This window comes from Adiantum capillus-veneris, chromosome 9 (assembly GCF_014529385.1).
Source record: "Adiantum capillus-veneris isolate H3 chromosome 9, ASM1452938v2, whole genome shotgun sequence".
NCBI classification, from domain to species: Eukaryota; Viridiplantae; Streptophyta; class Polypodiopsida; order Polypodiales; family Pteridaceae; genus Adiantum; species Adiantum capillus-veneris.
Window position 1 is genome coordinate 56,535,883 of NC_140939.1, and position 6,106 is coordinate 56,541,988.

The window sequence follows — 6,106 nt, forward strand, 5'->3', positions numbered from 1 at the left end:
TGAGGATATTGCAGGTTTTGGTGGCAAGGTTGTTGCTGCCAGAGCTGGTGTGCCTACGAATGAGCAAGCTCGTTGGGATGTGAAAGATGCATAGCTCATGCATTGATTCTTTTTTTTCTATGAAGCACACTATTACACCTCACATTCATTCAACAAAATCTGCAAAAAAGGCCTGGTTTAATCTGGCTTGTCTTTATACAAGTTGCAATGAGGCAAAAATTTCATTACTGCGTAAAGAACTGGATTCGAAGATTATGCATTTGTTGATAAATTTGAAGCTTATTGGGGAGATTTGGCGGCTGCTACCCAAGCAACCAATGCGGGATATTTGAAACTCGAAAGGTTTCTATCATGCTTGCATCCCTATGTTCGTGAGCAAGTGGACTATGAAGATCCAAGGACCTTTGATGAAGCCGTCAGAATTGCCAAAGCAAAGAGTCGAAAGATGAAGAAGAAGATGCAGGCAGGATTGTTGTAGTCGGCAGTCACGGTAGCAAGTGGATCTAGGCCCAAACAGATTGAGCGTCAAGAGGTAAAATCTCCTTTTTTTGTTGATATGCATGTAATCAGAGCACGTGAAACTGATGCCAAGCTAGAAGAGGTGGAAGAAGTGCCAACCAGAGCTCAAAAGGTGCAGAGAGGTATATTCAGAGTGCCACCCAGTTTGCTTCCTCAAGAGGATGAGGTGATAGAAGATCTTAAAGAAGAGGTGCCAGTTCCAGAGCCAGCAACAAGGAAGGTAGCAGTAGTCCAAGAATCGACAAGATCAGAAGAGGAGTCCGACGTTTCTCATAGCTCTAGCAGTAATTTGGACAAAGATAGCATGTGGGAGACAAAGTCTCGGTCTTCGAGGTATGAAACTTATGATGTTTTTGGTATAGATGAAGTGGAGAAAGATGTATGCGAGTTGCTTGTTAGCCATTTGAAGGTCGAGGAGGAGCATAGTGCAGATGTGGAGATGCCTTGTGTGAATCTGCCCGTCGAGCAGCCCTATCAAATATCGTGTGATGGTGAGTCCCTATTGGAGGAGAAATGTGGTTTGATTGTGCATCCAGTTTGGTTGAAGAGCACGTTTTTGAGAGTGACTTGAAAGAGCTAGAAGCAGAAACATGGGTATGTCGAAGTGATTTGTCTATGCAGGGGGTGGGGCAACCTTGCCCTGAGGGGCATGTCGAGGTGCACGGTGAAGTTTCAGAGTTTGTGTGTGACCGTGGAGAGTTAGTTCCGGCAGGTGGCTCTATGGAAGCTGATGCAGGTGCAGCCTATGAGCACGAGGCTCCATGCAACAAGGAAGGTGATACCAACCTTGCAAATGATGAGGTCTTTGAACATGATGAAGCTCTAGCAGGTCATGTTCTTGAATATGAGAAGGGGGCCTTGGTGCCATTTACAGAGGGTTTGGATATAGGTTTGCAGAGGGATCAGGTTTGCTTGTCTATGCAGCAGGTGGAGGCAAATTGCAGGGTCTTGCTATTTTATGGGATGCTATGGATACATGTGGTATTGGAGGTTGCTTTACAGGTGTGTTTGTCTCAATGGAAAAGCTTTTTTGCAGAAGACTACACCATGGAGGGTTCTCTAGCAAGTGATGCGATAGATGCTTGTGGTACCAATGCTTCAAGTGAGCAAAAGCATGCTTTTGGTTGGCACGAAGACTTGTGGATGCAGGGTGGCGAAGCTCCATGCTATGAAGAGCTGGAAGGATGGGCTGTCTATTGGCCTACAAGTGCGAAGAAAGGCTTGGATATCCATGCTTTACAGGTGGATGGCCACGGCCAATGCTTTGTTTTTGATCCAGGTGGAGCCTACACTATGATTGGGGAAGCTATGAGCTTTCCATTGACCCTGGCGGGTGATGCATTAGCAAATGCTTTTCTCTCTATATATATCCTATCTATATAGCCACTATCATTTTTCTTATGCAGTCTATAGCTCTATTTTATATCATTCTCTTTATACGGTTCTATTTTACCTAAATAATGCTGTGGTTGAGCATGAATGCTCAACGAGGGGGTGGGCAATGATGGTGCAGCCAAACATTCTCGACCATGGAGAAAGCCTGAAGTAGATACATGGAAGATACCAAGTGGGTGGTACAGTGATTGGCCAGCTGTTTGATGCTAGATATGGCAAGCATTGCAAAGATATGTATGCAAGGTGTGGCATTTGGCAGGTCAAAGATGATTTTCAAGGCTCAGCTAGATCGGGGTTTTTTATATGCTTGAAGGACGAAGTCTAGCAAATTTTCAATTGGAAGCCATGACACCTCAAGTTTGTCAACAATTGGAACGATCTTACTATTCTCGATGAGAATCTTGAGTAGCATTATTTTAAGAGGGGATTATGTTCAATTGTGGCCAGATGCAACAGAGTGATCTTTGACATGAAGAATGATTCTTATATGGAGTTATATGTGCGACAAAGCTTGGTATAGGCGACTGATTATGTAAGTGCTGCGAAGCTACTTCTCAGAGAAGAGAGGTTGTGGAAATGATTTTGCTCAATGGCAGTTGGTGTGGGGTGCCAATGCGGAGTTTTTTGGCTTCAGTGATTGTAGGTTGCACGGCCGTGTGAAGGGCCGCTGAAGTGCAATTCTTTTAAAGAAAAAAAGAAGGCAAAATCGTCTGTGGGTCTGCAGTAAACGAGCAACGCGATGGGAAAGGAGGCCAGGTGGTAAATTGCATGATGAGGAGGGCGAGTGTGAGGGCCAGAGAGCCATGCAGTTGCACGGGGGGGACGATTATAGGAAAGGGTGGCTGGTGCTGTTTTTGAAGAGCGGCAGGTTGCCGACTACAGGGAGCAGCAGGAGAAGAGAAGCCACGGGGTGGCTGCAGTAGAGGATGGGGTGAAGGGTTTGCTGAGGCCGAGAGCTGCAGGAGGCAGCGAGCTGCAACTCATCAGGGGCTGAAAGGGCCGCCAGTGGAGAAGGTGAGGCTGGGAGAGGCCTAGAGCTACAGGAGGCTGTCTTGCTGAGCAGGGAAGGGCCGAGAGGTGGGCGCCATTGCAGAAGGCGGGCGCTGCAAGAGGAGCAGGTCGAGGAGGATCACAAGAGGAGGGGCAACGTCATCAGAAGCCGCTAGTGAGGTGGTGTGGGCTACACTGCGGAAGGCCCGAAGGCTTGCAGAGAACATGGTGGCGCAGTTTTTGCAGAGGGGCCGAGGGCCGCCTTGAGAAGGAGGTGGTGGGTCTGCGAGCGACAAGGGGGCGCCACAGAGGGCTTGAAGGTGTCACCATCTGCACACGACTACACAATTGGGGGGTTGTGATGCCGTGAGCCAAAGCATAAGGAGAAGGAAAATCTGCACAAGGAGGTGAGTGACCGAAACCAGAGGGAGAAGGAGTCGAGCAGGATAGCGGAGGCCACAAGGGGGCTGGTTGAGGGGTGTTGAGTGCTACAGAGAAGAGAGGCGACCAAGAGAGCTTGTCCAAGTGCAATGAGGGGTAGCGCTATAAGCTACCGACTGTGAGTAAAAAGAAAGTCGGAGTGCATACAAAGGAGTGCCATATAAATTCAACGGATGCTTCATCGATTAGGAGACAGTGTTTTTGGAGAGATCCATCATTGTACATATTTTGCCAATCGAATCAGCTTGAATCTCCACATGCTTGTTGTTTGAGTGACCTGTATAGATCCTTTTTTATCACTCGCTCTTTTTTCCGAAGGTGCCAGATATATGTGTGTGCTTCTTAGAGATCTCGGGCATGAGAGCTTTCTATGTGAAAATGAGCGTGTGTCGAGTATGTGAGAGCTCTCTATTTGGAGGTGGGGCAAGGTCAAAAGTCGAGGTGGTCGGGATCGGGCTTGGATATTAGTTGTTTGTAGATTGTGTATCTGGATGTGTGTTTGCTAGGGGATAGGGGTGCTGTGAGATCACTGAGCTATATAGAGGCATCGAGTTTATGTGCTGGTGATTTTTTTACTTCCCCCGTTCCATCGTTTTCGACCTAGAATGCATCTAAATGCTTAGCAATGATGCCCCAATATCCTGCGTATGCTTAGTTTTTGATTTAAAAGTGTGAATTCCTAGTTATGATGAAATTAAGCCGCGGGTCGACGACGCCAAAAGCTATGAAATATTGTGAACTGCTTACGTCAATGCGTAGAACTCTTACTTGCGGTTGCAATGCAATAAACGCAATCGCAATGTGACAACCGGAGAGGGAGTAGGAAGCACAAGAAGGAGGGGAGTGAGCACCGTTACTCTCACGTTGTGTATTTCTTATCCGAAAACTTATAAAAAAACTTCAAAAATTGGCTTTTATATCTTAGTCAAGGTTTTTGAGTGGTTAAAATTAATAATCTGGAGTTCTATCAAAGCTGGATAATGATTGGATGATGCAATCTGGATGCTTGTAGCTCTGGTTCATTAATTATAGAGTTTATACAAGAAAATAGGAGTTACAATATTCTCAATTTATCAAAATAATAAATCTTTTACAAAGAGAACTCCGAAAAATGGTGTCCGTGTTAGTTTATTGCTAACATTTCCCCCCTCCGCGCCTGTGTCGTCCCTTGACACAACTTTATGGGCTGAAATAGTCTTCGGGTTGACGGCTGGCGAGGCGGTCTTTAAGCGCATCCAGTGCCTTCTGGTATCTGATTTTTCTTTCTTTGTCGGACACTTGCAGAAATTGCATTGTCACTTTATTCTTTAGCTCCACCACTGAGTAGCGTACAAATCTGGATGTAAGGTTGCTGATCACCGGTGCAAATATCTTCATTCGCTAGGTGAAGAATCTAGTGTAGAAAGCTTCTTCAAATGCCTACATATTGCTTGACGCTAAGAACATACATCTGGCATAGAAGCCGCAAAGGACTTCTTGTGAAGGTTGACTACTCAGATCATAGCATAACCCCTTGTTACCTTCTAAAAATGACATCCATGGGGCTCTTGTTTGCTCAGGATCATTAAAAACTTGGATGCATGTGAGCAACATTCTGCAGATCTTATATAACATGGCGAAGGAGAGATCTGGTAGATTCTTGAAGAAAGACATGGCACCTGTTAGGGTTTTCACCATGTATTCCTCTATTGCTTGTCCTCTCTCTGGAGCTGGCAGTCTTGGGTAGTTAAGTCAAGTTGGCCTCTTCTTTGTTAGTGCTTCATGCTCTTGCCATGTCCTTACTTTGGGTACACGACAGAAAGTTGGATCTCTTTTAAGTGCTGCATCTGCTCTTGTGAACAGAATCAGGCATCTCGGATTCTTGTTCAACCAGCTTAACCTCCACTTTGGGTGGTCTTTATCTACGTCATCTTCTTGCATGTCTTTGTACAGCCTCTCTTTTACTTGTAGTAATTCCACTTTAATGAGAGGGTATGGTAGGGATTGCTGATGCCATTGCGCATTGATCTGATTGGGAGTGACATTGACAAAGTGTAAAACTCTCAACTCCAAATTCATTGTGGCTTTCCACTATTCATCCATCTCTTGGGTGATCTTATCTTTCAGTGCGTCTTCTTCAGCTTTTGACAACAGCTGGACCATTGGCACTGTGACTGCATTTGTGATATGAATCTGGAAATCCTCTTCACCATTTGGCTTTGTTGTGGACTGTGTCTCAAACTCAGCAAATGAGACTGAGGGTATGTCTATCTATGGTGGCTCTGAAGTGCCTGCCTCATCCTGCGTTTTTGGCTTTCCATATCTGAGGAGTTGGTCAACTCTTTTGAGCTCTGCTATTTCCTTTAGGAGCTCTTCTTCTCGCTGAACCCGCATCAATGCCAGGTCCCTGCGTTGTGATTGTTCCAGCTTTAATTCCAACTCAAGATCTTTGTTCCTCTTTTTGAGTGCCTTGTATACTTCATCAGACCCTTTGATCGAGACCACGGCTGGATTTTCTTTGATTTGCCGTAAGAAGATTGCACGATCCTTTATTCTCTGTTCAGAGTATTGCAGAGAAGCATTGGCAACATCTAATTGCACTTGAATTTTCTGGGCTGACAGAGATGTTGTAAGAAGTTTATTTGTCAGTTCTGTCACTTGCTCGTCTTTTGCTTTGCAGACATCAGATAGTTTGCTGAGCAGATCACTTAACTCCTCCATTTCTTTTTGCTGCCGATCTCTAGCTAGCTAGTGCTGTTCAGCTTCTGCTTTCATCTCTTGC

General features: G+C 45.5%; 1 pseudogene; it reads left to right on the forward strand.

Moving 5' to 3' along the window:
* Positions 1-556: 556 nt before the first annotated feature.
* LOC147450518 (uncharacterized) lies at positions 557-3,274 on the forward strand (annotated as a pseudogene).
* Positions 3,275-6,106: the final 2,832 nt, after the last annotated feature.